The sequence below is a fragment of the Antechinus flavipes genome, chromosome 6 (genome assembly GCF_016432865.1).
Source record: "Antechinus flavipes isolate AdamAnt ecotype Samford, QLD, Australia chromosome 6, AdamAnt_v2, whole genome shotgun sequence".
Taxonomy (NCBI): Eukaryota; Metazoa; Chordata; class Mammalia; order Dasyuromorphia; family Dasyuridae; genus Antechinus; species Antechinus flavipes.
In genome coordinates, this window is record NC_067403.1 from 121,307,038 (window position 1) to 121,324,535 (window position 17,498).

The 17,498-nt window shown below is 35.9% G+C and overlaps 1 protein-coding gene across 3 annotated transcripts in view; it reads right to left on the reverse strand.

Annotated features, from left to right (window-relative positions):
* The window catches only part of IRF2 (interferon regulatory factor 2), a 127,486-nt gene extending 112,799 nt beyond the window's left edge, over nucleotides 1–14,687 (reverse strand). Inside the window, exon 1 of one of the 3 annotated variants that reach the window (XM_051967513.1) lies at nucleotides 14,651–14,687. The gene's annotated coding sequence lies outside the window, so the exon portion shown is untranslated. Of the gene's footprint in view, nucleotides 1–14,311; nucleotides 14,630–14,650 lie in introns of those variants that run through there. The other 2 variants (XM_051967511.1, XM_051967512.1) reach the window with 2 other exon arrangements.
* Nucleotides 14,688–17,498: the final 2,811 nt, after the last annotated feature.

The window sequence follows — 17,498 nt, forward strand, 5'->3', positions numbered from 1 at the left end:
GCAAACAATCTTGTAACAATTTCTAGTTTTTTTTCTGATTCTATGATCATGAAGCAATTTTCTGATTTGTTTCACTATTTGTCTCTTCCCCCCAAGGAAAGAGCAACATGAATAAATGATGGATACTGTTATCTTATCCTATAAAAGCATTCTGGTTAGTATGAATCAATTTTCTAGAGCTTTGTCAATTTATTAAGTTAATAAAATGAAATTTCTGTTTCTGAAAATCTGAGGACATGAGACTCAGGACTGGCTGGCGTGGCACCCCTAGATTCAATTTTTAAAAACTTGTTGGCATCTGTCATTTTCAGTTAAAACACTGGTGCTCAGAATTGAGGGCTGGTTCTTTATAAAATGAGTTACAAGATCTTCACAATCTTTACTTCATTCTAATACTTCCAAAAGGATAGCTAGGAAGCACAATAGATAAGAGTGCCCAACCTGAAGTAAGTAAGACTCATCTTCCTGAATTTAAATCTGGCCTCAGACATTTACTAGCTGTATGACCCTGACAAGTCACTTAATCCTGTTTGATTCATATGTAAAATGAGTTAGAGGAGAAAATGGCAAACCAATCTAGTATCTTTGTGAAGAAAACTCCAAATGGGGTCAATGAAGAGTGAGACACCACTGAAATATAACTAAACAACAATAACTACAACAACTAAAAAAGGACCCTGAAGTAATGTTCCTGCTGCTCTGAAATTTTCTAACTCTCCAATTTTGTTCAATTCAACAATGCTTTATTAAGTATTTATTACTTGCAAAACACTACATAATGCACTGGACATTCAACAACAGCTAAACCACAGATTCTGCTCTTAAGGAGTTTAAATGTAAATCACAGGGAAAGATGGAGAATGCATATGGTGCTTGTATGCTATAACTCTATCAACAATGATTAGGTCTTCATTAATATGCATGTCTAGAAAAGAAGGTCATATCGTGAGAATAAAACAAGGTAAACACAAATATCTAAATCCATTCAAGAAACAAAAGACTTCCAAATTTTGACCAATGATTCACTTATTTTAATGTTTTACTTCTAGATCTAAATATGGCACAGAGTAGGAGGAGGCAGTGTCTATAGTCTATTACAGCTTAAAACTACACTAAGATTTTGGTGATACCCTGTAAAGAAAATATGTATTTGTAAACCTTAAAGAATTATACAAATGTTAGTTATAATTATTATACTAAGATGTGGTCTAGAAATTTGAATAAGTTCTCAGATACCATTTTCTTAATTACTTATTCCTTTTACAATCAACCTTTCTCTTCTGGAACTTCTGCAATCCATCATTTTTAGAAATATTTTCTGGGCTCCTTTTGGTAGTATCATATGTCCTTATAAGCATCAATCCACATTTATTAAGTATCCACTAAGTGTTGGGCAAAGGACTAAAAGTCAGAGAAACAAAAGAAGTAAAAACAAAAACAAACACACAGTTCTAGCCCTGGAGAGGCTTACAATTTAATGAGTTTACAGTATAATAGGTAGCTAGTCACTGGGTTTAACAAGTAATCTCCTGAATATACTATAAAGCATCGTTCTAGTGGGCCAACATTAACTCACCCTCAATATTATTCATTAGAGTTCTTAAACACCAAAGACAGTGGGTTACTCATACAATTAATTGTTCCTTGGAACCAAAGAAATTGTTTCCATCTATTAAGGTCTAGCTATGTCCATTGGGGAAGTTTGGGGCCTATTCCACAGATACAAGACTTCAGCATTTCCTCCTATTTATTTTCTAGATCACATCCTCTTCTAGTCTTCTGATATAGGTTGGGCTTTAATTCTGCCTCTTTGGGTTTTCTCTCTTTGAAGTACTTTAACCTTTTCCTACCCCTCCCCCCAATCTTTCAAAGAATTCTTTTTTCTCCCTGGCATCCTGAAGTATAGTGAGGTATTTTCCCAACTTTTTCATTTTTTCTTTTAGTTGAAGGCAAATTTGCACTTTATACATAGTTACGTATACACATTACTTTTTCACTGGCAAATAAAACACTGAAATCTTTTTGGGTCATTCTAAAATTCCCTATGCCTTTCATGCCTTCTAGAAGCTAGAGCTTCCCATCCACTGTCATTCTTGTTGACTGTTCTTGGGACTAACTTTCTGGCAAAGTGCTTATATATGTGTCTTTGCCATTCATATTGAGTGAGAAGAGAAGAAGTCGGGGGGGGGGGGGAAGGAGGGAGAGAGGGAGAGAGGGAAGAGAGAGAGAGAGAGAAAGAGAGAGAGAGAGAGAGAAGCAAGGAGAGAGGGAAGGAAAGAAGGGAAAAGGGAGGGAATGAGGGACAGAGAAAGGGAGGGGAGAGAATGAGAGAGGGAGGGAGGAATGGAAGGAGGAGAGATGGAAAAAGAGGGAAGGAAGGGAGGGCAAGAGAGAAGGAAGGAGGAAAGGAAAGAGATGGAGGGAGAGAAAGGAGAGAGGGAGGAAGAAGGGGGGAAAGGAGGGAGGGAGAGAGGGAAAGGAGAAAGGAAAGAGAAAGAGGGAAGGAGAGAGGAAGAGAAGGAAGAAGGGAGAGAGAGGGAGGGAAGAAGGAAGAAAGGAAGGAAGGGAGAGTGGGAGGAAGAGAAGGAGGAGTGGAGAGAGGGAAGAAAAAAAAAAAAGAAAGGTTCTCCAGCAGAAATTCAATTATCAATTATTTGACATCTTTTCCTATTTCTCTTGTCCACAAATTTTATTCTTTGCCATATTCATAATTATATACACTAGACTAAAATAAGTGAACTAGGAAGCTAAATTAGTGGTTTTTTCTTTATGGGCTTGGATTTTTATTTTTATTTTGAGTTTCTGAATTTATATTTCTGTAATGTAATTTGCCCACACCTCAGTTTGAAATTAAAAAAAAAAAAAAGGCTAAGCTTCAGTTGACAGTTGATTAAAAAAAACAAAACAAAACAAAACTCTCAACTGCCTTAGGAGGGAAAAAACTCCCTGAGAGTACAAGGTAAAACTGACAAACAATATTATTAAGGTTTTAAAAACCTTAGTTTGATTCCCTAGAGTATGGAAGATTTAGACCTCAATTCCTGAAGACTCAGTAACAAAAAAAGAACACACACACACACACACACACACACACACACAACACACACACACACACATACGCAAAGAAAAGAAAAGAAAGAAATGCCATTTATAATGCCAGAGATGAACAAGGAAAAAACAAACCTACAAAAGAATAACTCAAAAAATACAACCAAAACCACAAAGGAAAAAATAGCTTTCCTACAAGAATAAATAGAATTCTTTGAAGACATTATGGGAGTTTAAAAAAAAAAAAAGTGCAAAAGAAAATGAGAGCTACAAAGCTCATCATCAACAGCTTAATAAAAAAGGAACAAAACCTTGCCGAATAACAAATTCCCTAAGAATCAAACCAAACAAAAAATGAACAGCTCCAGAATGCAATAAACTCCAAAGAATGAGAAAAGAAAAGAAAAACAACTGACTTGGAAAACACATAAGAGAGATAGCTTAAGAATCACAAGATTACCTATTACTTGAAATCCATTTGGGGGGGAGAGAAGAAAGGGAAGAAAGTTGGATGTCATAATAAAGAAAGTTGTCCAGACATAATAGAACAAGAAAATGTAAAAACAGAAAGACCCTGCCAAACACCTCCTGAAACCCCAAAATAAAAACTCTCAGGAATGTCATTGTCAAAATCTAGAACTTAAATACGAAAAAATACTTTTATAAGCAAATAAAAAAAAATACAGAAAGGAAGAAATCAAATATCAAGGAGTCACAATCATGATCACGTGAGATTTACCAACTATCATTTGAAGGAACAGAAAATATAGATCGAAATATTTCAAAAGTCAAAAACCAAGGGTCTAAAACAAACAAACAAAAAAAACTCAACAATAAAAAATTTTCAATGTTCCTAATTGAGGGTTTTTTAAAATCACTGTAAAAAGAAACCTCAAAATATAAATATGTAAGTCAGAAAAAAAATAAAAATGTTATTCTAAGTGAACAATATGATAAAATTTTGTAAAGATGAGCTATAAAACATCAAAGGGGTTATTGACCTATAAATAGTTTTGTTATATTTTGAAGATATGGGGGGGGGAGAATTTAGAAGGCTTGGGTAGGGAGTCTATAGGAAGAGAATATGGGAGAATTTGCTAAGACATTAACTCAGCTGAGTTGTGCAAGTAGAACTACTCACACACAGGGAGTGGAATATCAACAATCTGATGTAAAAATACATTAAATTCAACAAAAGTAATGATAAGAACAGGAAGTGGGAAAAGAGATATGAGAAGGCAGATTCAGGGAAGGATTAGTCATAAGTAAAACATCTTAAACTCTGAGAGGGAATTGTGAAGAGAAGGTTAAAAGGGAAAAAAAGAAAAAGAAAGGATAATAATGAAAGGGGAAAAGGGGAGAGAACGGTATAGAGTTTTTTAAATATAAGAAAATAAAAGAACAGAGATATAAATGATTAACTATCATAACTGTGAATGTAATTAATTCACCTAGAAGTGATTAGCAAAATGCATTAAAAAGCAAAACCCAACAATATGTTCTTTGTAAAAAAAAACACATTTACAACATAAAGACTTACATAAGGTTATAAAATAAGGGCTTGGAGCAAAATATATTATGCTTGAGCTAAACACACAAAAAAAGCAGAGATAGCAATGATGATTTCAGACAAAACAGTAGCACAAACTGACCTCAGAGAGATAGAAAGAAAAACTATTTCACTGAAAAGGAAAACTTAACAATGAAGTTACTTCAACATTTAATTTATATGTACCCTATAGTTATAGCTTCTAAATATTTAAAGGAAAAAGTAAATTATAAGGAAATAGACAAACTATCTCATCAGCCCTACACAAGTATAAACACGAGACACAGAGAGACAGACACAGACAGACAGACAGATGGAGAAATAGAGACACAAAGACAGAGAGAAAGTTAAAGACCTGAATAGTATTTTAGAAAAGTTAGATATGATAAAGCATTGGTGGTTGTTGAATGGAAACAGAAAGGAGTGTACATATTTTTCAACTGTACATGTTTTACAAATGCAATCAGGTCTGAGGACATATACTCTCACAAACAAATATAGAAAGCAGAAAATTATATTAAAGTTGGCTACTAAAAAGATTAAAATGCAAAGGGAGACAAAATTACTTATCTTAACTGTTTTTTAAAAGAACAAATCATAAAAATGATAATTTCATTAAAGGTAATAGCTACAATGAGAAACTATTCCAAAATTTGGGGGATGCAGCAAAGCAATCCTTGGGAGAAAAATGCATATCCCGAAACATTTTCATTAACAAAATCGATAAAAGATCAGATTTATCACTTGAGAATATAAATAAAAATACTAGGAAAACATCAAAATAAAAAACTATACTTAAATATCAAGATAGAAATCCTTAACATCACAAAGGAAATTAACAAAAAATTTTAAAACACATTAAAAATTAAGCTTAAAGTTATTGAGGTTTTTTAAAGTGGATAATAAGATAGATAAACCATTAACTTTTTTTTTAAAGAGAAGAAGAAAATCAAATTTCCAATATCAAAAATGAAAAAGAAATTCACAACAATTAAGAAAAAAATCATATTCTTAGAAGCTATTTTGCCAAATCATATGCCAACAATAACAAAAAACAACCTACATGAAAAAAATCAACATTTTAAAAACTTTTAAATACCCAAATTAAAATGAAAAGAATTTAAGCAATCTGATTTCAGAGGAAGAAATGAAAGAAATCATAGAAACCAAAGAAAAAGATTACAAGACCAAATTCATAGGTGAATTCTATCAATATTCAAATAACAGTTTATTGCAATATTACATAAATCACACACACAGACCCACAAGGAATCCCAACAAATCCCCTCTATGAGGCAAACATGATCTTGACACATAAACCAAGGAGAATCAAAACAGAAAATTATATCTCTAATGAAAATAGATGAAAAGATTTTAAATGCTAATATCAGCTAAGAGACTAAAACAACATATAAAAAGGAATATATACTATGACTAGACTAGAATTATATGAGGAATTCAAGATAGGATTTAATATTAGGAAAACTATAAACTCAATAAATCATATTAATCACAAAATGAAAAATAGATCACATGATATTGTCAATGAATGCAAAAGTTTTTGACAAAATACATCATCTACTTTTCTTTAACATGATTAGAAAATAGAGGAATAAATGGATCCTTCCTTAAAATGATAATTAGTATATATTTCAAACTAAGAGCTATCATTGTTTGCAATGGAGATAAACAAGAATCCTTTCCAATCAATTCAATGGTGAAACAAATATGTTCATTGTCACCTCCTGCATCTGACCTAGTATTAGAAATTCTGGCTATAGCAATAAGAAAAAGAAATCAAGGGAATAACAATAGGGCAAGAAGTAACATAATTATCCCTTTTTGTAGATAATAAGATGGTGTACTTAATCCTAAAAAGTTAATAAAAAATTTAATTGAAACAATGCCAGCAAACTTGATAAGTCTACACAAATCATCAGTACACCAACATAATATCAATAAAACCAATAAAACTCAGTTAGAAATAGAGAAATTCCACTTTAAATTACTATAGAATATATAAAATATTTGAAAGCCTATTGTATCAAGAACTATATAAATGCAATTGAAACTATATGAATTGCTCATGCATACTCAATAACAAAAAATGACAATACCACTTAAATTAATTTATTGACTGTTTCAATTAAATTACCAAAGAATTACTTTAAAACTAGGAAAAATGATACTTAAATTTATATAGAGGAGAAAAAGTCAAGAATCTCAAGAAAGATAAAAAAAAAAAAATGGGAACAAAAGAGGTCTTACAGTGCCAGATCTCAAAGCAGTGTTTTTTAATAAATTTCATTAAAAATAGAGAGGTCCATCAGTCGAACAGATTAGATATATATACAAGATAAAGAAGCAAATATATACACTAATATTTAATAATCACAAAAATCTTAGCTACCATAAGGACTCCTCATTATTTGACAAAATGTGCTGGGGAAATTGGACAGAACAGGGAAGAAATTAGATAGATTTGGACTAATATTTCACCCTTGATAGCTCCAAATAAGAACCTAACCTAGATATAAAAGGCCATATCAAAATCAAATTAGAGAAATATGTAAAAGAAAATTACCCATCAAGATCTATGGATGGGGGAGATGGGAATGTCTTAAAAAGAAAGCAAGAAAAGACAATCACAAAATAAAAAGTGAATTATTCAGATTACAAAAAATGAAGGTTTTGCACAAACAAATCTTATAAAATTAAGATTAAAAAAGAAATAATTAACTAGAGAAAATTTTCTCTGATAAAGGTCACATTTCCATGATATAAATAGATAAGATACAACACAGGGTTTTGTGTGTGTGTGTGTGTGTGTGTGTGTGTGTGTGTGTGTGTGCGTGTGTGTCTGTGTCTACAAATATACACATGGAACTGAATGTGTATCTATGGAATTATCCAAATTTATAAGAAAAAAAAGCTATTCCCCAAATGATAAATGGTATATGGAGATGAACAGGCAGTTGTCATAGGAAAAACAAAGATTATCAGTGTTCCAAATTAGAGATATGCAAAGGATTTATGGAAAACTAGGTATACTGATGTACTGTTAGTAGATCTATGAATGGGCCACAACCATTCAGGAAAGCAATATAGAATTATCATCAAAAAGTTACTCTATAGTGCACACTCTGCCACATATCACTGACAAGCCTATGCCCCAAAAATATCGAAGAGGAAAAGATCTTTCATGTACAAAAATAATTATAGCAGCCATTTTGTGGTAGCAAAAATCACCTGGAAACTAAGATGTTGCTCATCAGATGAGAATTGGCTAAACAAGTTAAAAGAAAGAAAGATATTACTTCAGAGACATAGACTTTGTGAATTGATACTGAATGAAGGAAAGCACTACCAGGAGAACAATTCATACTCTGTCATAACAGTGAACAATCTTGAGGACTTTTATAAATTGATGAAGAATAAAATGAGCAGAACCAAAACAATTCATACAATTGACAATAACATTTAAAAAAACAACTTTTAAAAGTGTAAAACCAATATGATCAATAGAATAACAACTCATGATTACAGAGGACTGATGATAGAACATTTATCCACAACAGAGAGGAGACAGATTTAGGGTCCCTAATGATACACATACACATACACGCAAGCGCGCACACACACACACCAACCACAGAGAGACATTGAGAGAATTTGTTTTTCCCCTTTTTTTAATTAGGCACACAATGAAAAGGAGAATAAATAGAATTCTGTTCTTTAAAAAAGAAATGAGGGGGAAGTGTGCTACAGATGTGTGTTTCATGCACTTTCAGATGGCCTCATTGAATTATTCATTTTACTTAGCTGTTTAATTTTGTAATGAGACCTCTTACAAAGTGGAAACAATCTGGAAATGTTTGCAATGTAAAAAACAACACAAATTAATAAAAAAAAAAAATTAAATCTCAACAACAATGCCAAACAGAAAGTTGGAACTGAAAGAAATCTTAGAGCATGCTATATCAGAGCTAGAAGGAGACTTGGAGCACAGAATGCCAGAATTAAAAGGGGCTTCTGAATGCAGAATGTCAGAGATTGAGTTAAAAGCTTTAAGATCATTGAAAGAGGGAAAAAAAGTTAAAAGTTGCAACAAACCTTATGATAGGGGTGTTAAGAGTTAAAAGAGACCTGAGAACATAGAATTTTGAAGTCAGAAGGGAACTTATGATTGTGATGTTAGCTAGAATTTATTAAGATGAAGATTTGCACATTAAGATTTGTAAAGCACTTAACAAATATCACATTTTATTCTCACAAAACTCTCAAAGGTAGATGCTATTATTATTTCCATTTTAGAGATGAGAAAACTTTGTCTAAGTCATAACAAAAGGCACTACTTCCCTAATTTACAAAAATTGACAGATAATCTCTTAATCAAGTGAGCTATTACCACTGCATAAAAGCAGCCTGTCTAAAGGATTTGGGGAGTAAGGCTACTCCAAATTAAGTTGTCATTCTCTACTTTATAATCTTGAGAACTCTCATTTATGTAGTCATTTGTGTAGTACCTTAAGATCTCCAAAGATTTTCTTCATGACTACCTTGTAAGGTGTGTTCTGAAAGTAATATTCCAAATTTAGAAGTTAAAAAATCAAGGTAATACAGCTCATAAATATGAGCACTGGAATTTGAAACCAAGTCCCACACTTCCTCATCCTGTAAGATCCCTCCCCTACCTCCTTGGGGAATGCTTTTCCCATTAGTTTCTCTTGGAACCAACATTTTGAAGAAATGCTAAGATCAGGACTTTAATACCATATCCAAGGCTTCCTTTTCAACTCCTTTTACATGATGGCTTCTTCCATTACAATGCACTATCTTTGATTTTTATTCTACTTGCATCCTCAGAATTAAGCACAGCGCTTGGTACATAGTAAACATTTAATAGTTATGTACTTAACTGGGCTACTGTCCTAAAGTCTATCAGTCTTTCCATTAAACCAAGCTGCTTTAATATTTTTTCCTTGAGTAAATGTGTGCTTGCTAGCTTACCTCAGTATTCCCAGCATTCAGGAACCATTATTTTACTATCCATCTAGACTAGGAATATCTTTATTTTCTCAATCTATCTTCAACTACATTCCCATTATCACCTTAACTGAATATCAGAAAATATTTTTCTTTCTTCTTCATAGCTTTTCTCTCCATGAACCCAATCTAAATAGAGGAAAATCCACTTCAAAATTGCAAAGCATTTGACAAAATGCCATTATTTGTCTATATGTACAAGTACTACATATTTGTTTGAATGTTTGGGTGTTTAGTCCAAACAAATACTCATCTTCATTGATTATGAAAAACATTAATTTGCAGATTTGAGGTATGGAAATAGCATATTTCAGCATTGGTTCTCAAAGTGTAGTCCACAGACACTAGATTCTTTCAGGAGGTCTCTGAGGTTAAATTTCTATAATATTTGAAAGTTCACAAAGCATGTTACCTCATTTGATCCTCACACTATTTATCTGAGATGAGTGCCACTAATTGCCTCATTTTACAGATAAGGAAACTGAGACTGACAGAGATTAAGACAGATAAGTATCTGAGTCAGGAACTGAACTCAAGTCATCTGGGCTTAGTGCTGGCTACTTCACCACCTAGCTATCTCTAATAGTATTAAGATGTGTTCATTTCCAATACATAAGTATAAACATAGATAACCCACAAAAACAAAAATTGTTTGCAAGGTCATCAATAATTTTTAAGAGTATAAAGGGCTTCTTGAAAACCACTTTCTTTTACATCCACTATAGACCTAAGTAAGCTTGGTTAAAAAAACAAATAAAAGAAAACCCTCAATTTAATCTAATTTAACTGAGTCAAATCAAGTCGAACATACAATTTCTCCTTTTATTTAATTTGCTGTATAAGTGCAATACAGTGCCAACATACTGTTTTTATAAATAGTATTTTCTATAAATTCTATAAATAGTAGTTAATGTTTTTAATAACAATAAAGATATTTATAAGATGCTTTAAAGTTTGCAATGTTGAAATTGGGTACATATTTCATTGAGTCTTACAACAACCTTGTGGAATAAAATAAAAACTCTTCACTATTATGTCCATTTTTCAGGTAAGAAGACAGGATCAAAGAGGTTAAAAGTGACTTGTTAGTGATCATGGAGCAAGTAAATTATCAGACTGGATTTAAAACCAGATTTTCCCAATTCCATCTCTAATACTGTATAGCAGAGCAGACACCTTCCACAAACTGTAACCAAAACATTTTTTTCCTGAGCCAAACAGGTCTCATTGTTAAAACAGGACTAGTGAAAATTCAAATGGGATGGGAGAACTTCAGCTGCCCATTCTTCCAGCTGACAGGTCAAGCTGGAAAGCACAGTGGGACCTGAGAAGACTGATGTAGACAAAGAGGCTGCTTGTTCAACTTTTAATTTTTGTTTTTTTTCTGGTAAACAATGAATACCCAAGCCAATAAAAAGGGAGTTTGAGGCTAAAACAAAGCAACAACAACAACAAAATAGCTCTCTTCACAAAGAGCTAGTCTTACAAAACAAATTCCTTCCTGTTGATCCTTCTGAACGGAAGAACCAAATTATCTCTCTGCCACAACAGTATTTTCTTCACAAGGCAGGTTGAACCAATATTATTAAAACGGGTTAGTGATGATCACTTATCAATTATTGAAATGATCAAGGATTACAAAATCAGAAAAGGACCAACTTCTGTTTTCGTTTGACAATGTAGACATAACCAGGGATAGACAAATGTAGATGATACAATCTTAAGCTAGAAAGTTTACTAGGGAATATCTCATCTAGCTCCTGTATTGTGAAAATAACTAAAATCCAGATTAATTATATAATTTTACCACTGTTACAAGCTAGTTATTACTTTGAGAACCAAATATCCATTAAGACTTTTAAGACCAATGTTCTTTCTCCAAATACTAGCCTTTAAATAACGCCCACAGTAATTTGACCAAGTCTGTTTGGCAGGCTTTGCAAATTGTCAACCTCAAATGAGCCTGATTATGATGATGGTGGTGAGGACCTCCCCCTGTTTCTGTGTAAGCTGGAAGACACCTAAGCAAAGGCACAGAGATAAATGCCTTCGTTTATTTTAACACGAGAAAATTCAAAAAAGCATTGTATTTAATAATTAAACAATTTCCTTGGTACGTCTGTATAAAATATTTTGTGCTTAATTCTATATTTACTCTCTATGTTTACTCATAAAGAGCAAAATCCTTCCAGTTATAAATTTTACAGTCAGTGTGATAGCTAGGAAAAATAAACATTTAATCCAAAGTAACATTTCTTTTCCTGTGGCCTACAAACAACTGGATTTGTTACTTTAATAATATCTGATAGGATTCTTAAAAAAAAAAAAAAAAAAAAAAAAGATTTTAAGAAATTAGTTCCTGTAAATAAAAGCCCAGTAGGCAAAGAGAAAAAAATAAATGCAGATGAAATCCAAAATTAAGTACGCTAGTTTATATTAATCTGTAATAGGGATAATGCTTTATAATATTTACCAACTAAACCACGCTGTACAAATGACAGAGCAAGTAAGAATGGGGACAGTTTTACTATGACATCATTGTTCAGCAGTCAGAAATCTGTAGGCATGGCATATATCACTATCATTTCACTGTGACAATTCAATTTTCTGCCATGGCTTGCCTCCAATATACCTGAATGATTATAATGGCATTTCTAAAGTTAGTCCTGAAGTACAAAATGATTTCTTTATTATTTCCAAATCCAAGAAAAAGAGAGTCAAATGGAAAAATAAAGTCAAAATGCAACTTTTTCTAATATAAAAGTTCTTATTATAGCAACATAAATCACAACAATAATGCATTATATGCTGCTACATTTTAGGATTTTCCTTGCACTTAACTTCTTGCACAATAAATTAAGCTATAAATTCCAGTCACTCACTAATTTCAATTAAATCCTGGTCTTTGCTATTGAAATCAATAGCTTTTCCCCCTAGCATTATCAGTGTTAAGTTGGAAAGTTGGAAAATGTTTTCTTTCTTAAAGATTTTTTTTTGGTATATCTCCAGCAAGTAGCAGTTCACTGTAGGCATTTAAATGCTTATTGATGCACTGATATAACTACAACAATAAATTTGTTCACCAGTGAAATTCAAAAACTCTGTCTTGAGTTGGAAACCTGAATCTGCCACCCTGTCATTGAATAAATTACCTAAATCCTTCGACTTTTAACCAAAAGAACCAAAAGATGTTCTTAACTTTTTTTGTATCATGGACTTCTTTTGGCAATCTCGTTGAAGCCTATGGACTTTCTCAAGATAATATTTTTACATAACTCTATTCAATAAGAGATTAGTGAAATTAAAAATGTAACTTCATCTTGGCTTCTGGAAACGGAAGGGTGAACCAAGGACCCCAGGATAAAAACCTCTGGACTAAATGATCTCAGGTCTCTACAAATTCGAAAATCTTATGATCCCATTTATCCACGGACATAGGAGGTTTTTTTGGTTTGGTTTGGTTTGGTTTTTAAGGAGTTGACAGAGATCTTTATTACCAAAACATAAGACCATTACGTTCCGAGGAAAATTAATGAATAACTGAAAGCCTGACCACAACCTTATTAATTCCTGAAAATCAACAACAGGAAATCCAGCTGTCCTCCACCCTCACTCGCCATTCATCAAAAGCACATCCAATCTGATCGGCACTTACAGAAGGAAGAGGCAGCCAGCCAATGCCTGGGCTACTCTTAATTAAGCTAGAAATGCCATTGCTTTCCTATAACCATGGAGCTTCATTTAAGCACTGGAGATTCCTTTTCCCATTGCCCTCTGTTTCTGTCAGCCCTAGGACTACCCTGGTAAAACAGAAGAGCTAAACACATAGGATCCAGTTTGGAGTAAGGGTCTCTTTTCTTTGGCTGGAACTAGAACAGGGGTAGTGGACTGGTTAGTGACCCCGACCCCCTCAAGCAGGCTCCGGAATCGCCGCCAGGTGTCCCATGCCTGAAAGCAGCTGTTGAGCACCCCGCTCTCTAGCCCTGCTCGGCCGGTTTCTCTCCCGCCGGCTTCGGTGCTGGTTCGCCATTGGCCCGCGGGGCCGTCCCTCCCGAGCAAGCCGGGGAGAAGCAGCAGCAGCACTTGGGTAACCAGTGTGTCTCCCAGCGCGCGCTCCGTCAAAGTCACGTACCCCTTATCTGTACCCCTGGATAGCCTGGGCCTGTCCCGGCTGCTATCCCCGAGCACGGGACTTGCTGAGCCCCAAGCGCGCAGCCAGGCCTAGTCCTAGGCGCCCCTCGCCTTCCCTCACTCCGGGGGCCTGCAGGCCGATAGCCCCCATTATAGTGTAGGCGGCCGAACCCGGTCTGGGCTGACCCCCGAGGGCAGGGCCCGGGAGAAGGACACGGCGTCCTCTCCCCCGGCGGGAGCCGGGCGAGCTGAGGCCCAGTACTAGCCCCTCCGGCGGGCGCACCAACGGTTCCAGGGGCTGCTAGTCCTTTCCCCCGCCCGCTCGCGAGGATGTCCAGGACTGAAGAGCATCGACCCCCACCCATCCCGGAGGCTCCAGGGCAGCCCCCACAGATGAGATAGTCGGTGTGGCCCCGGCCAAGGACACAACCCCACGGCGGGTACGACAGGCAGGGACGCACGGCTCAACCTCCGTGTCCAAGGAGTCACCTCTCGACGTCTACAAATCCAAAAGTGAAATTAAACCAGCACTACCACCTCCAACCTCCTTCTTTTCTTCTTCTTCCTCCTCCTCCTCCTCCTCCGCCTCCTCCTCCAAGCAGCCCGGGAAGCAACTGCAGCGGCAGTAGCTTCCCCTAAAATGCAGAGGATCCACCTTCGAGATGAATATTCCGGGACCAGGGCATCTCCTGCCAGAAGAACATTGTGTCAACCCTCTCCCCCACCTCATACAAACACAGAAGACACACAGACCCACGTATGTGTCTTCATAGACATGTTCCCTGAGAGAATCACCCAGACACACCAGCACACATAGAGAGACAGCCCCTCACATAGACACAACCATTATTTGTAAAATAAATAAATAATTGTTACCTCTCTCTCTCTCTCTGTCTTTCTCTCTCTGTATCTCTCTCTGTGTGCTTGCTTGTTCAACGCTACCCGTGTGATCCCTGCACGATTAAAGTGTTGCTAGGGTTGTGTAAAAAAAAAAAAAAAAAAAAATGGAAAATGAAAACCCGTCAGTGGAAATAATCACAGGAGCAAAACTAAAAGTTACTCCCTCGGCTTGCCTGAGAACAGTCCAGATCGAAAGCAAAACAAGGAGAGGAAACTGCAAAGAGCAGAGGCTGGAAATCCCCCTCTTCCCTCCTCCTTCCTCCTCTCTCCTCTCTCCTCTCTCCGCCCTCCTCCCTCCGCCCTTCCTCCTCGGCCCTGTTTGTTTCGCCTTGTGCAACTGGGGAGGTGGGGAGAGCAGGACTGGAACGGGGGAGGGGAGGAGGAAGATGGTAGAAATCAATCGTCGCTGGGAGAGGTAGGGAAGTTTGCTACCGCCTCTCATTGGCCCACAGGACCGCTTTCATCATTTCTCAGAAAAGTCAATTTCATTTTCACTTCCTTCCAACCAACTGCTCGTGGGTCTGCTGTGCGCGCGCGCGCACACACACACACACACACACACACACACACACACACACACACACACACATATACACACACAGGAGGGGGAGGGAAGTCGAAAATCGAGAGAGGTTTCCATTCGAGCCACAGTCAAGAAGCAGTGACAGAAAAAACCCAGCAACTCCTTAAACTGAAGTAACAAAGGTTTGAGAAGAGGGTGATTTGGGTGGGGCTTAGGGGAGGCAAGAGACTTGTATTTGGTAAGGATACTGGGGAGGGGGAGGAGGAGGATTGTTTTTTCGTTTTGGAACCACGGGTACTTTGGTATTTGATGGACGAGTACTCCAACCTTGGCAAACTAGCGACTCCAGGCTTGCTCCATCTGTGGATTCTAAGCCATCTTTTCCTATAAACTGTCCCTGGGATTCTTCTTAACTGAATGGTTCTTTTCATATCTTCTGTGTGCACTCTACCTACCGCTAGAGTTGTAAATCTCTCTTTTCGCATCCTCGGTACTTAACCAGTGAATATACCTATTTTCTAAAGTCTTTTAAACTACTTCGGGGAGGAGGGGGAGTCGTCTTTAGTATCTAATCCTGACACTATGCACTGCATCACCATGTACCTTTTCTCCTTGCCTTTTCTCACCTATTTCTAATGCGGATTCTTCAATGACTGAATGTTCCTTTCATGGTTTGCAGTCGTATAGCAACACCTGAAGGATTTTGATATTGAGATGATGCACTTTCTGTAACTGGGGATAATTTGGAATCATTGAAAGCACTTTACAATTCAGGGAGGCAAGCTCCCAGCATAGATTCTTATCTCAGAGGATCTAATGTCACATCCTATGATATTAACTGTCTCAGCTTGGACAAAACACTTTACTTCCATAGGCCTCAATTTCTTCATCTGTAAAACGATGGGATTGGCCTCTGAGATACCTTTCCATTCTTATTCTGTGGCTCTATGATCTACTTAGCCACTGTCTTCTGAGCTCAGCTCATTGTCCAGCCATGAGTAAATGTCCAAGATCTATTCCTGCAGCTGGGAACTATGTATACAGTGCTAGACTTAAGAGTCAGAAAATTCAAATTCTGTTGTAAACATTTAATGAGTGACCTTGGGTACGTTATTTAATATTGTTGTGCTTCTTTTTTTTTTCTCTGTAAAGTGGGAATAATAATACATATCTCACAGGGTTATGAGATTAAAATAAGTACTTTGCATTCCTTAAGGCACTGTATAAATGCCAGCTATTATCATTATTATTGCTTATTCATGGAGTAATATGATGGACTGCAAGACATAGCTTGAGCAGCTTTTTTTTTTTTCTGCCATCTGTTTCCCCAATGCTAAGACTAATTTTTTTTTTCACATTCCTTTAGTTTCCCTGATGAAGACTTTGTAATGTTTCTGGACTCAATGCAATTTGCAATGCAAATAGGAGGATTTAAAGAACCTCACTAACAGAATCCTGTTGAGGCTAACATTATTAATTATAATAACTTAAATTTATGTAGCATTTTGAGGTTTGCAGCATATTTTATTATTTCATTTAAATATCCCAGAAACCCTGTTAGGAAGATGTTTTCATCTGAATTCACTTCTGGAGTAAATTATCTTATCTGGAATAAAATATCTTAAATCTAAATGAGAAGAAGAAGAATTACCAATTCTTCTAAAGAGAGATGGAGAACTACTAGGCCTTACATACCCCAAAGTTTAGAATCTACTTTGCCCTGCAGGACCCTTGGTACTATGGATTTAACTCCATATGTAACTAAGGATCTTTAGACCTTAGCATCTCACCAGTGTTGACCTTTTTCATCTGAACTTGCTTTTATGTGTTGTATTCCTCAATTAGACTATGAGCTTCTAGGAAAAAAGGCATGGATCAGTTTTTCTCCTTGAATCCCCAACACCTAGCACAGTGCTTGAGATACATAGTGCTTGAAAAAATGTTTTTTTTTTCCATTCATTCACTCATTGTTACTTCTTTGACTACTTTTTAGGAATTGTGTATGAGGGAACCCAGCTACTGTTTTTTTTTTTTTTTTTGCTAGAGAAGAACTTTTTATTATAATAACTTTTTGTTGACAGAACCCATGCCTGGGTAATTTTTTACAACATTATCCCTTGCACTCACTTCTGTTCTGACTTTTCCCTTCTCTCCCTCCACCCCCTCCCCTAGATGGCAAGTAGTCTTATACATGTTAAATATATCATAGTATACCTTAGATACAATATATGTGTATGCAGAACCGAGCAGTTCTCTTGTTGCACAGAGAGAATTGGATTGAAAGGGTAAAAATAACCTGGG